We start from the raw sequence: 14,109 nt of genomic DNA, 5'->3' as shown, positions 1-14,109 counted from the left end.
AAAGAGTATTGCATAGTGGCAACACTCGATGTCCAAAATGCATTCAACTCTGCCAATTGGGATCACATACTAGAAGAATTGAGAAACTTTCAAATACCGCCGTATCTGCAGAATATCATCGCGGACTACCTAAGAGACCGAGTGCTCATATATGAGACGGATAAAGGAACACGTGAGCACCAAATCACTGGAGGAGTTTGTAGTGTCCAACTATTCGAAAATCAAAAGAAAAAAAAAAAAAAGAAAGGAAAAGGTCGAACAAGGTACACTTTAGGTACACTTTCTAGAAAGATTCTTTTCATACCGCCCTCGCTAGCATAGCTCGAAGAAATTGGTGGAATGCAGGAGATCCAGAAGATCATCCGATTGCACAGTTATGTTAAAGCTTAAAGCTCAGCTTAGGCATGCAATAGGTACAGGCGAATAGACTTTATTCATGTGAAATCATTCCCCTGCATAGTTTCACTTACGGCACACGTATATATAGATTTTCGTGATTTTCGCAATCGCAGAGTGAATGGTGAAGACACGTGGAGTTACATAACTTCCAATTTTTCACTATTATCTAATCATCCGCTGTTTATATGGATTAATAAATCCGAAGAGTGGCGTTAGCTGAACTACCCGAGGGAAAAGTGAAAATAAAGTGAAATTCTTGAAAGAAGCAAAGGTACGTTAGTCCACCGTGGAAAGATAAGGTTCTGACACAGTTTTATTTAGGGATAGGAGTACTGGAAAATCTTAATACAGCCAAGCCGGCCAACCAATCTACGGTATCAACTACTAAAACAACCAAGCTGACCGTTTGGGAGTTAGCGCAGTGCACATCCACGGCGGCAAAGTGAAGGCTGAACCGTTGACGTTGGGCTAGCTCAATATCGGAAATCATTTACGGCTCGTGAAAGACCAACCACCATACACCACTGCTGGACGTCCGAATATCAGTTTGAACCTGCCGATCTCGTAAAAAAAAAAAGCCGGAGGACATAATCGTCACCAACCTACGAAAACTTACAAAGGATTGAGTAATTAGGCTAGCCTAAACCACATTGCCTCAGAACCACTCTTGCTGTCAGCAGATTTGTGTTTATTTTGATTCCCGTGTTTCTCAAATTAAATTTCAAGTGCAAGTTCCCGTTTGCCTTTATCACTATCACATAAAAATCTATACGCTGCTGCTCTAAGAACCAGCTGATTAGATCCACATATTCATATCTCGTTTATCATTGTGTTGATTAATGTAGTAACTAAATAGCTTCCTCCAATGAGTAAATTTGTAACGTAACTGACGATTTTGAAAACTGAGCAATATGAGTTCGGGATAATGTGTTTCTCTTTATATATATACATACATTTATACTGACCAACCTCTAAATTACACAGTGCATACAAATGAATCCGTCAAAGTCATCTTGGGCCCAACGATACACCGATGAGTTTAACCAATTACTGTGAGTACCACTAGTGGCTGAAACCACAATGTCTATACACCAATGCAGGCGTAAGTTTGTTGAAGTAGATATATATATACTGATTTGAAAGAATATTACCCCCCTCAAATGCTCAAATAATTAAGTTTTTTTTTGCTGATCCAAGAAGAAGGAAGTCTGTATATTTTTGTTTATTTGTAAATGTAAGGAATCGGATTATATCTGTAATTAATGTAAAAAAAAAAAAAAAAAAAATATATACATATATATCAATACAATCTCACATGGTTAGGGACATTTAACATAAAAATAAAAGGAATTTGCAATCATGAATATGTCTGCCTAAACTAAATATTATCTCCGTCCGTCAAGTACTTATGCTTATCTCCCTCAAAATGCACTAGAAGATGTTGGATCTTTGAATTGGGACAACGCCCGAATGTAAACGCGTTTGTCATGGTTGGGTGGGTAAAGACTAGGGACATATATCACCGCTGTTCCCTCCATCAGACAGAAGACGAACTACACTTTTTCTAAGCGTTTTCTAAATGCGTATCGGCGCAGAGTGGAAATAAGTTTTTGTTATTGGTTATTGATATTAACGTCGAGATCCTGCTTATTTTTTTTTTTTGAAGCGCATTATATTGATTTGTGTCAGGAAAACTGTGTAGCTAGGGGAGAAAGAACCCCGACCAATCCGACGAGCTGGACCCGAGCACAGCAAGAATGCGCGCATTCGAACCTAGCTTCCTATTAACATGAGGTCAGAAAAAACCATCTATTGGCCACGGTCGGAGCTAGAGCCTAAATAGGCTCTGGCCCTAACTCACTGGCAAAGACTGAACACTACACAAACATGGCGCCCAACGTGGGGCCCGAAAAGTTTTCTTTAAGTCCCATTTAAGCTCTACAAATCCATCCATTTATTTCACATTTGCTGCACAACAAGTTGTTTTGTATTCGGCTGGAATCGATCGGTGGACTTAGCGATTGCAATTCGGATACCGGATTGATCGACCCTGATAGATCTATGCTGAGCAAAATAAACAATCTTGACAGGAAACAATCTCAAAGTGTTTTGGATTTACGATGCTCTGGAGAATTTCGGACATCGTCCAGCAATTTGAGATGGTTGTAGATGAATAACAACAATAGTTACTTAGTTAAAATAGAGGAATGCGCTGGAGGAGAGTTTTCGTTTTGTTGTCTGTTTTCTTGTATTTTGAGATATTGATGAGCTAAGGAAAGACGGACATTAGGGGATAAGCAATTTGTTTCGAGAAAGTTTTTTGTGTTAGTGAATTAACAATAAATGGCTAAAATGCCTGTTACTCATAGTAATGAAAATCTCGATGGCATTCGCGAACAAAGCGATCCGTTTTGCTTTATTTGTAATGAAGTAATCTTGGTCTCTGAGTTAGTTGCAAGTACTCCGTGTAATCATAGATTTCATAAATGTTGTATAATAGAAGCAATCACGACCACACCGGCTTGTCCGATATGTGCGGCATGCTGCCTTATTTCGCAACTACGTTATGGTAACAATACCCTAGCAGCGGAACTTGGTGACGCAGCCGAAGAGGCAGAGACAGGAATCAAAGATATTTCAGCTACAGACTCAGGAGCCCATACTCTGAGAAGAATGGGAGGCCTTTATAAGAACCGAGGCAGAGGTAGGCCCATCAGTTCGAAAGGAGGCGTGACCACTAGATCAAAATCGCGACTTACAGATCCTAGTCGGTCAGAGCAGGAAGAAAATTTATTGGGAAAATCGCCAGACGACATAGTAAGGTACATACAGAATGCCTTAAGTGTTCAACAAGAAAATATGATAGATGACATGGTGGATATTTTGAATAAAAACATCGAAGAGACAATTCAGAGACAACTGGCTACACTCAATCTAAACATCGCCACACAAGCAGTGGAAAATGTGGAGACTGGGAATAGGCAGTCCGGCGTACGTGCTTCGTTAGCAGGAAACATCTCAAGTCACAGTAGTAGTAGAAGTAGGTCAAATGCACAGTTAGCACCTGCAAAGGCAGCTAACATAATTCAAAATTGGCGGCTAAAGTTTGACGGATCGAAGAATGGTATGAGGATGGAAGATTTTATATATCGAATACGCTCTTTAACTGAACAGAACTTAAATAATGATTATCAAGTACTTTGTGATCACCTGTATCTCTTGTTCGCTAATAAGGCCAGTGATTGGTTTTGGAAATTCCACCGTAACCATACCAATTTTTCTTGGGAAACCTTTTGTTTTGAATTTCGCAAACGATTTGAGGACGCTGAAACTGACCTTGACATATGGGAAAAGATAAGGAAACGCAGACAAGGCGAAAATGAAGTTTTTGATGATTATCAGTGCGCAATAGAGGATTTAGCAGATAGACTTCAACAAGGCATGTCCGAAAGTCAATTAGTCGAGTTGCTGATTAGGAATGGTAAACCAAGTTTGCACCATGAGCTACTTCATTTAAGAATATCAAATAGGTCACAATTACGTGTCGAAGTGCGAAAACATGAACAATTCTACAATGACATAAAAGCTTGTAAGCCACGAACTTTGCGTTCCTATATTAACGAGCTAACTGACGCGTACGAGAAACAAACTCAGGTAGAATCGAATGCGCCAGATCCAGAAGTCCTCGCGATTCAACGGAAGCCATCAAACCTAACCTGTTGGAACTGTGAAAAACCTGGTCATCGATTTGATGATTGTCTAGAGCAGCGCTCTATATTTTGTTATGGTTGTGGCGCTAAGGAAACTTTCAAGCCGAAATGTCCCAGATGTAATCCAGCGGGAAACCGGCCGGCGGGTGTGTCGATCGACAAAACCTGGACGCACCCGAAACTGTGAAGACTCCTAGTATACCCGTAAAATTGTCAAATGAAACAAAGGCAAAAACTAGTTTAGAAAATAAGTTAGAAGAAGCCAAACCCCATTTCTCTACTATTCCATTACATGTAAGGATAGCTAATTACAATAAGCTTCGCGATAAATTGTTTGGCGAGACTATAAATTCCAAAATCCAGCTGACCCAAAGAAGGTCGACGAAGCGATTAAGACAGTATTGGAAATCGATTCGCTCTGACAGAAAAAAACTGGTAGCCGCGATTTTTAGTAAAACTGATAACAGACTGTACACAGAAGTATGCATTGAAGGGAATAACTACACTGCGCTCCTAGACTCTGGAGCAACCCTGAGTTGTGTCGGAGGCAAGGCAGCACTGGAGTTCCTAGCGTTAGGAAAAACCAAAAAGTGCTCCGGCAACATACGAACTGCTAACGGAACGCCAAGTAAGGTTGTGGGCAAATTACAAACTCAAATTCCTTATCGAAAGAAAACAGCATGGTTAGATCTTTTTATTATCCCAGGTCTCAAACAAGATATTTATCTCGGGATAGACTTTTGGCATCAGTTTGGATTAACAGATAGCATCAGCAACGCGCAGGTTTCCGAGCTAGATGTGGGTGGAGAGACTCATGACCAAGAACTCCCCAAGTGGCATCTTTTGTCAAATGAACAACAAAGTCGCCTAAAGGCCGTTGTAGAAGTTTTTCCATCATTTGCCAAGCAAGGTTTAGGCAGAACAAATTTGATAACGCATAAAATAGAAGTCGGATCCGCAACACCCATCAAGCAAAGACATTGGCCAGTGTCACCAGCAATAGAGAAACTAATGTTTGCCGAAGTCGATCATATGTTAGCCCTAGACGTAATTGAAGAGTCTTCAAGTCCATGGAGCAGTAATTGCGTGTTGGTGCGGAAAGGGGAAAAGAACAGGCTTTGCTTAGATTCGCGTGAGGTAAATAAGGTCACTATAAAGGATGCTTATCCGTTACCTCATATAGACGGTATTTTGAGTCGATTGCCGCCAGCTAGGTTCATAACAGGCCTAGATATGAAGCACGCCTTTTGGCAGATACCACTCGACGAAAAGTCACGGCAATGTACGGCCTTCACAGTGCCAAACAGGCCACTATATCAATATAAAACAATGCCGTTCGGGCTCTGCAATGCTGCGCAAACCCTCTGTCGACTAATGGACCAGGTTATACCGGCCCATCTAAGAAAATGCGTCTTTGTATATTTAGATGACTTACTTGTGCTGTCAGAGGATTTCGAGTCACATTTGGTCACGCTTCAGGAAATTTCGGTTTGCCTAAAAAAGGCTAATCTGACTATTAATATTGAGAAGTCCAAGTTTTGTATGCGCGAAATAAAGTATTTGGGATTCATCATTCGAGAAGGACAAATTCTGACTGATCCAGGGAAAATAAAGGCCGTCAATGAGTTTCCTGTTCCTACATCTATAAAACAGTTGCGTCGGTTCTTAGGATTGTCTGGTTGGTATCGGCGATTTGTCGAAAATTATGCCACCATAAGCTTTCCACTGACGGAATTGTTAAAGAACAAAAAGTCTATAATTTGGAATGATGATGCCGAAAAAGCTTTCAATCTTCTAAAATCGCGTTTAACATCAGCTCCGATTTTGATTACCCCAGACTTCACAAGCCAATTTATCTTACTGTGTGATGCAAATACCTACGGGATAGGTTGTGTCCTGGCGCAAGAGCGTGAGGGAGTGGAACTCCCAATCGCGTATATGTCGGAAAAATTATCGAAAGCCCAAAGGAACTACACCGTTAGCGAACTGGAATGCTTAGCCGTTATCAAGGGTATAAAAAAATTTCGTGCCTATATAGAAGGTCAAGATTTTGTGGTAGTAACGGATCATGCGTCTTTAAAATGGTTGATGAAGCAGAAAGATCTTTCTGGAAGACTAGCGAGGTGGTCGATGAAATTACAATCATTCAATTTTTCTATTACACATAGGCGAGGGTCAGAAAACGTTGTTGCTGACGCCCTGTCTCGACGTAACCAACCTGCTATAGAAGAATTCGTTGCCAGTGGTCCCATGATTGATTTACAGTCAAGTCATTTTAAGTCGCCGGAATATCTTAGCGTGATTCAACGAGTACAAGAGAATCAGTCAAAACTGCTTGATTTAAAAGTTATTGATGGGTATGTCTATAAAAGAACCGAGTTCAATAGAGACAATGACGGACACGAGGAATCCTGGAAACTTTGGGTACCCTCCGCGATGATCCCCGAAGTATTGCAACAAGCACATGATGCGCCAAGCTCTGCACATTGTGGTATGGCTAAGACGGTAGAAAAACTCAAAAGGTATTTCTTCTGGCCCCGAATGGTAAGCCAAATTCGAGAGTACATCTCAGAATGCCATATTTGTCGATCTACTAAGAGTCCGAACAAAATGTTAAAACCTCCGATGGGCCGACCATTAACATCAGACCGCCCCTTTCAGTGCTTGTATATGGATCTACTAGGTCCGTACCCCCGTACTAAAAATGGAAACATTGGGTTGTTTATAGTGGTAGACCATAACACGAAATTCCATTTTCTTAGCCCTCTAAAGAAATTCACGGCGCCAAAAATGTGTGAATACCTGGAAAGCTCCATATTCTACACCTTTGGAGTGCCGGAAGTTGTTCTAACGGATAATGGTTCGCAGTTCAAATCAAGTTGTTTCGAAGCTTTTCTTACAAGTTTTGGCATTACACATCGGGGTACGGCTATACATTCTCCTCAGGCCAATGCTAGTGAACGATTAAACAGATCGGTTCTGGCAGCCATCCGCGCTTATATTGGAAGTGACCATTCCAATTGGGACGCTAATTTGAACGCTATCAATGGTGCACTTAGAGCAGCGGTGCATCGAAGTACTGGTTATTCACCATATTTCCTTGTTTTTGGTCAGAACATGATTCTGAACGGAGGAGATTATACCCTATTGCGAAACGTGGATCTGCTAAGCAACGACGTCCGATTAGAACACTCCGATCTGTTACAACTGGCAAGACAAGACGCTAAGAAAAACATAAAGAAATCACATGAGCTTAACGCGAAGAAATATAATCTACGGAGTAGGAACGTACAACTTAAAACGGGTGACGAGGTTTTTGCTCGTAACTTTACCCAGAGCAACGCGAGTAAGAAGTTTAGTTCGAAGTTAGCTCCGGTTTTCATTTCTGCAAAGGTTCTCAAAAAAAGAAGCCCATATTATTATGAGTTGGTGAACCCAGCAGGGAAAAAGATTGGAGTTTTCCATCTCAAAGATATTCAGGTGAAGAATAAATAACAGCATTTTTTTCAGATAATGTACCTTCGAGCAGGTCTTGTTTCATTATCTGTGGTTGTAGTGTCCAACTATTCGAAAAACAAAAGAAAGAAAAAAAAAAAAGAAAGGAAAAGGTCGAACAAGGTACACTTTAGGTACACTTTCTAGAAAGATACTTTTCATACCGCCCTCGCTAGCATAGCTCGAAGAAATTGGTGGAATGCAGGAGATCCAGAAGATCATCCGATTGCACAGTTATGTTAAAGCTTAAAGCTCAGCTTAGGCATGCAATAGGTACAGGCGAATAGACTTTATTCATGTGAAATCATTCCCCTGCATAGTTTCACTTACGGCACACGTATATATAGATTTTCGTGATTTTCGCAATCGCAGAGTGAATGGTGAAGACACGTGGAGTTACATAACTTCCAATTTTTCACTATTATCTAATCGTCCGCTGTTTATATGGATTAATAAATCCGAAGAGTGGCGTTAGCTGAACTACCCGAGGGAAAAGTGAAAATAAAGTGAAATTCTTGAAAGAAGCAAAGGTACGTTAGTCCACCGTGGAAAGATAAGGTTCTGACACAGTTTTATTTAGGGATAGGAGTACTGGAAAATCTTAATACAGCCAAGCCGGCCAACCAATCTACGGTATCAACTACTAAAACAACCAAGCTGACCGTTTGGGAGTTAGCGCAGTGCACATCCACGGCGGCAAAGTGAAGGCTGAACCGTTGACGTTGGGCTAGCTCAATATCGGAAATCATTTACGGCTCGTGAAAGACCAACCACCATACACCACTGCTGGACGTCCGAATATCAGTTTGAACCTGCCGATCTCGAAAAAAAAAAGCCGGAGGACATAATCGTCACCAACCTACGAAAACTTACAAAGGATTGAGTAATTAGGCTAGCCTAAACCACATTGCCTCAGAACCACTCTTGCTGTCAGCAGATTTGTGTTTATTTTGATTCCCGTGTTTCTCAAATTAAATTTCAAGTGCAAGTTCCCGTTTGCCTTTATCACTATCACATAAAAATCTATACGCTGCTGCTCTAAGAACCAGCTGATTAGATCCACATATTCATATCTCGTTTATCATTGTGTTGATTAATGTAGTAACTAAATAGCTTCCTCCAATGAGTAAATTTGTAACGTAACTGACGATTTTGAAAACTGAGCAATATGAGTTCGGGATAATGTGTTTCTCTTTATATATATACATACATTTATACTGACCAACCTCTAAATTACACAGTGCATACAAATGAATCCGTCAAAGTCATCTTGGGCCCAACGATACACCGATGAGTTTAACCAATTACTGTGAGTACCACTAGTGGCTGAAACCACAATGTCTATACACCAATGCAGGCGTAAGTTTGTTGAAGTAGATATATATATACTGATTTGAAAGAATATTACCCCCCTCAAATGCTCAAATAATTAAGTTTTTTTTTTGCTGATCCAAGAAGAAGGAAGTCTGTATATTTTTGTTTATTTGTAAATGTAAGGAATCGGATTATATCTGTAATTAATGTAAAAAAAAAAAAAAAAAAAATAAATATATATATATATATCAATACAATCTCACATGGTTAGGGACATTTAACATAAAAATAAAAGGAATTTGCAATCATGAATATGTCTGCCTAAACTAAATATTATCTCCGTCCGTCAAGTACTTATGCTTATCTCCCTCAAAATGCACTAGAAGATGTTGGATCTTTGAATTGGGACAACGCCCGAATGTAAACGCGTTTGTCATGGTTGGGTGGGTAAAGACTAGGGACATATATCACCGCTGTTCCCTCCATCAGACAGAAGACGAACTACACTTTTTCTAAGCGTTTTCTAAATGCGTATCGGCGCAGAGTGGAAATAAGTTTTTGTTATTGGTTATTGATATTAACGTCGAGATCCTGCTTATTTTTTTTTTTTTAAGCGCATTATATTTATTTGTGTCAGGAAAACTGTGTAGCTAGGGGAGAAAGAACCCCGACCAATCCGACGAGCTGGACCCGAGCACAGCAAGAATGCGCGCATTCGAACCTAGCTTCCTATTAACATGAGGTCAGAAAAAACCATCTATTGGCCACGGTCGGAGCTAGAGCCTAAATAGGCTCTGGCCCTAACTCACTGGCAAAGACTGAACACTACAAGTTCCCCAAGGATCGGTCCTCGGCCCGCTGCTGTGGAACATCATGTATGATGGAATCCTCAAGATGGATATGCCAATGGGCGCCACGGTGATAGGCTTTGCCGACGACATAGCAATAGTCGTAGTGGCAAAACAGAAAGAAGCGGCGGAAGAAATCTGCAACGACGCGGTAGAGAGAGCCAGAACATGGCTATCAGGGAGGGATCTCTCATTAGCCACCCACGAAACGGAGGCGGTGCTCATAAGCAGCAGGAAAGTAGTGGAGACGGCCACGATCCGAGTAGGAGACTGCACTATTAGCTCCAGTCCAAGCCTGAAGTACCTGGGGGTCATGATTGACTACAGACTCAGCTTCAAGCATCACATGGCGTATGCAAGCAGCAAAGCAGGAAAGACGGCAGTGGCCCTATCCCGCATCATGGCCAACACCGGAGGCCCGAAACAGCCAAGGCGAAAGCTACTAGCGAGCGTAGTTGGCTCAACGCTAATGTACGCTGCACCAATATGGGTTGATGCAATGAAGCATAAAACATATGCCCTAGAATGCAACGCAGTCCAGAGGCTGTGTGCCCTGAGGGTGTGTTGCGCATTCAGAACGGTATCCCAAGACGCCGCACTTGTGGTAGCAGGAATGATTCCCATCCATCTGCTGGCAAGAGAAGCAGCAGGAATCAGGGCACAGCGAACCCTGGGGACTATGGACCAGGACACCAGAGGTGCCTTAAAGCAGCGCACAATCCTGCAATGGCAAGATTCGTGGGATAACAGCAGCAAAGGGCGATGGACCCATAGGCTAATCCCAGACCTGAAGAGTTGGCTGAACCGTAGCCATGGACAAGTGGAGTATCACCTGACACAACTGCTGACAGGACACGGTTGCTTTAAAGCCTACCTGCATAAGTTTAAGCACGAGGACGACCCCTTCTGCGTGGTCTGCGCAGGGGTCATCGAAGACGCAGAGCACTGCTTCTTCGAATGTCCAAGATTTCGGCACGAACGAGAGGATCTAAGCAACAAGCTTGGAAGAATGCCAGCGGTGTCAAACCTGGCAGAATGCCTGCTGGAGTCGGAAGGAAACTGGGCCTCGATTAGATTCATGGCCGTAACTATGGCTACCAAACTGCGTCGCGAAGAAAGAGCACGCAATGCAAGGAGATAAAGGATAAAGGAGATTATTAAGAGAAGAGGCCTTCGGGCATCTCCCCCGGCGAAGTAATATCTCGCGACAGTACCGCCGGGATCCGGGATAGGTGTGGTTGGTTTTAGAGCGGTTAGAGTCCCTCACTTCGGCTTCGGCTGAGTCGGCATGAAGCTCTCCTGTAGTCACACAACAAAAAAAAAAAAAAAAAAAAAAAAAAAAAAAACACACACACTCACATCCATTTCACTTTGGCGGCCGGACCCGTGTCGCCACAGTAATATGTGTGCCGTCTACTCCTGGCTCCCAGCTGGTGGCCGGACCAGTGCCACTGGTTCTCCAAGAGGGCAGCCACAGCCACAACGACGACGAGGAGGTGCTAATTGCACCTACTTCTGACGACTTCGGATGACGCCAATTTCGACGACCAGGGGGGACGACGGGGTCAGCCGGTATGCAACGCAATGTCTTTACAAGCATTGTGTTTTGCTATGCCGGCCGATGCTCAGCTGTTTCTTGTCTTCCCTGTAATTATAGAAAAAGATATAGACATTATTTTAAATTATTATGTTTATTGTAATATTGTAAACGTAAATCAATTGTACCTGTTTTGTCTCGTCTTTGTTCCAGTGTAGTATCTCTTTTATTACCTGTTTTTCCGTCGTCTTCACTCCAGTCTACTACTTATCTGTATTGTTATTTCTGCAAGTGCTTATCTCTTTTCATTTAGTGCATTTCCTCTTATTTTCCACGCAAAGCACCTGCATTGTTTACCTTTTTCTCTTTATCTTTACTTACCACGCTAGCTTCCAAACAAACCAATCAAAACCTGCAAATAAAATACAATCAAAATCAGCCAAAACAGATATAGACTCGCTTACCAAATTCAACGCAAACCTCCAAATAAACCAATTGAACCTGCAAATAAAATACAATTAAAATCAGTCAAAACACAAATTAATTTACTTACCACGCTAGCTTCCAAACAAACCAATCAAAACCTGCAAATAAAACACAATGAAAATCAGCCAAAACATAAATAGACTCGCTTACCAAATACAACGCAAACCTCCAAATATAACCAATTGAACCTGCAAATAAAATACAATTAAAATCAGTCAAAACACAAATTAATTTACTTACCACGCTAGCTTCCAAACAAACCAATCAAAACCTGCAAATAAAATACAATCAAAATCAGCCAAAACAGAAATAAACTGACTTACCAAATTCAACGCAAACCTCTAAATAAATTAATTTAGCATGCAAATAAAATGTAGCTGAAATTAACCAAAGGAAAAGCACAAATAGACTTACTTACCAAACTCAACGCAAACCTCCCAATGGACCAATCGAACCTGTAAATAGAAAATAATTAAAATCAGTCAAAACAAAGGTTAAAAATCCAATAAATATAACAACACAAATTACCTAACTGGATTCCTGACACTTGATCACCAAACCTACAAAAAATAAACCTGAAAATAAAATAATATTAAAATCAGCCAGGAGTTTCATATCATCCACAGAATGAAGCATATGCGCCGCCGTTCTTCTTAGAGTTGCATCGGTTGGATTCGGCCAGGAAAAGAGGGACGAGGCGATGCCGCGCTTGCGTTGCCGATGCTTGGAGGTCTCCCTGTCGTCCATACCTCCGTTTCGCACCGGATGAGGGGTCCAGGAGCGGCGTCACAAAATTTTTATGTCTAAGCCAGAAAAAAGAAAACACAAGCCGATCTTAACTTAACTTTTGTTTACAAGAGCAAATTGATAACTGTCTAGTATTTTTCGGTATCTTTTTATCAATGTTACCGTAATGTTAAAAAAATACCTAAATGTTAAATGTTTCCATAAATAATGTTATATGTTACTATTGAGTAATAAGAACATTAATAAAGAAAGCTTCAGGTCACTCTAAAGTGCCCTGAGCCAACCAAAAAAAAAAAAAAAAACGGGCATGTGTTCGCTGTGCAGATTGCGGCATAGTGGCAGGAGCGGCAACTGTGTTGGTGTTGGCTGTATTTGTTGTCCGTTTCTGCTGCCTCTGTTGTTGCTGCCGCAGCTCGTGCTGCCTCAAATGCTCCCAGACAATAGCCTCTAGCTCCTCCAGTGTCTGCCTTTTCTTCTTCGGCTTCCCAATTGGCAGCCGCTGCTGCCGCTGCTGGTGATGGCGGCCCCGTCGTCTGGCCTGCTTCCTCTCACCCTCACCCTCATCGTCACTCCCACTGTCGATGAGGGCGCGGCGTCGTTTTGGTGTTGGTGGGATTGACGGCATTTGTGCAGGCCAGCATTGGCCCGGATCGACCCGCTGCTCGAGCTCGAACCAGGTTCGACTCGCAACAGGTTCGATCCGGTCGTGTGTGTGTGTGTGGCGGCCCGTTGGCCCGCTCCTTCTCGACGGCTTGCCGGCTCTCCTCCGTCCTCTCCCTCTCCGTTACTCTCGAACTATTTTGTATGTCCGAGAGCGTGAGAGGCGGGAAAAGTGGTGTCTTGTTGGGCCTTTCTTTTGTGTTTGTCGCCTTTCTTTGGGTATTATTGGCAGGGGGGGGGGGGGGGAATGGCAATGCAAGTGGCGGGAATGGCTGTGTCTGTGTGTGTATTGGCGGCGTCTGCGTACTCACGATCGGTGCAGTCTGTGTTGGCGTTGTTATTGCTGCTGCTGATGCAGCCACCGTCGCTGTGGCGTCGGCGCTCTGCATTGGCTGGGGCGTTGGTGTTGGCGCCTGCGCAGAGGGCTCTGCTGTTGCTGCTGCTATTGGCGGTGTTGGTGTTGGTGTTGTTGGCTGCTGCTGCTGCTGCTAGGGCGCCTCTGCGGGCCGCTCTGCCGCCGTCGCTGTGGCGTCTGGTTGACCCTCGTCTGGCCATTCCTCTCGTCATAGTTGTTGTTAGTTTGTGTATTGGCGATTTGCTGTCTGTTTGTTGTTTTCCCTTACTGAAAAGTCTCTTGTGTGTGTGTGTTTGTGTTTAATGTATTTATTGGCACTTTCTGTCTCTTTACACAGTTTGTCTCTCGTTAGGTTTGTGTTTTTATAACTTAATGTTATTTATTGGCGTTTAAAATTAATCACATTTATTGGGGAGCAGAAAGTTTGTCGAGTGGAGGGAGCGGGGGCACGGCACCACAAAAAAGAAAACAAAGCACAACAGCAAGACAACGGAAAAACGGCGACACGAAAAAACGACACGAAACGGTTTTGGCACGTCCGACGATCGCGACCTCTCG

At 42.5% G+C, this 14,109-nt stretch overlaps 2 long non-coding RNA genes across 2 annotated transcripts; both read left to right on the top strand.

Moving 5' to 3' along the window:
- The first annotated feature begins 300 nt into the window (after nucleotides 1-300).
- On the top strand, nucleotides 301-1,296 carry LOC117190611. The gene is made up of 2 exons (XR_004473768.1): nucleotides 301-670; nucleotides 721-1,296. It is a non-coding gene; the product is annotated as an uncharacterized LOC117190611 (long non-coding RNA).
- Nucleotides 1,297-7,702: 6,406 nt separating this feature from the next.
- LOC117190612 lies at nucleotides 7,703-8,758 on the top strand. Its single transcript, XR_004473769.1, has 2 exons — nucleotides 7,703-8,134; nucleotides 8,185-8,758. It is a non-coding gene; the product is annotated as an uncharacterized LOC117190612 (long non-coding RNA).
- Nucleotides 8,759-14,109: the final 5,351 nt, after the last annotated feature.

The sequence above is a fragment of the Drosophila miranda genome (genome assembly GCF_003369915.1).
Source record: "Drosophila miranda strain MSH22 chromosome Y unlocalized genomic scaffold, D.miranda_PacBio2.1 Contig_Y1_pilon, whole genome shotgun sequence".
Taxonomy (NCBI): domain Eukaryota; kingdom Metazoa; phylum Arthropoda; class Insecta; order Diptera; family Drosophilidae; genus Drosophila; species Drosophila miranda.
The sequence above is the reverse complement of the archived record's forward strand: the minus strand, read 5'-3'. Positions and strand labels throughout refer to the sequence as shown.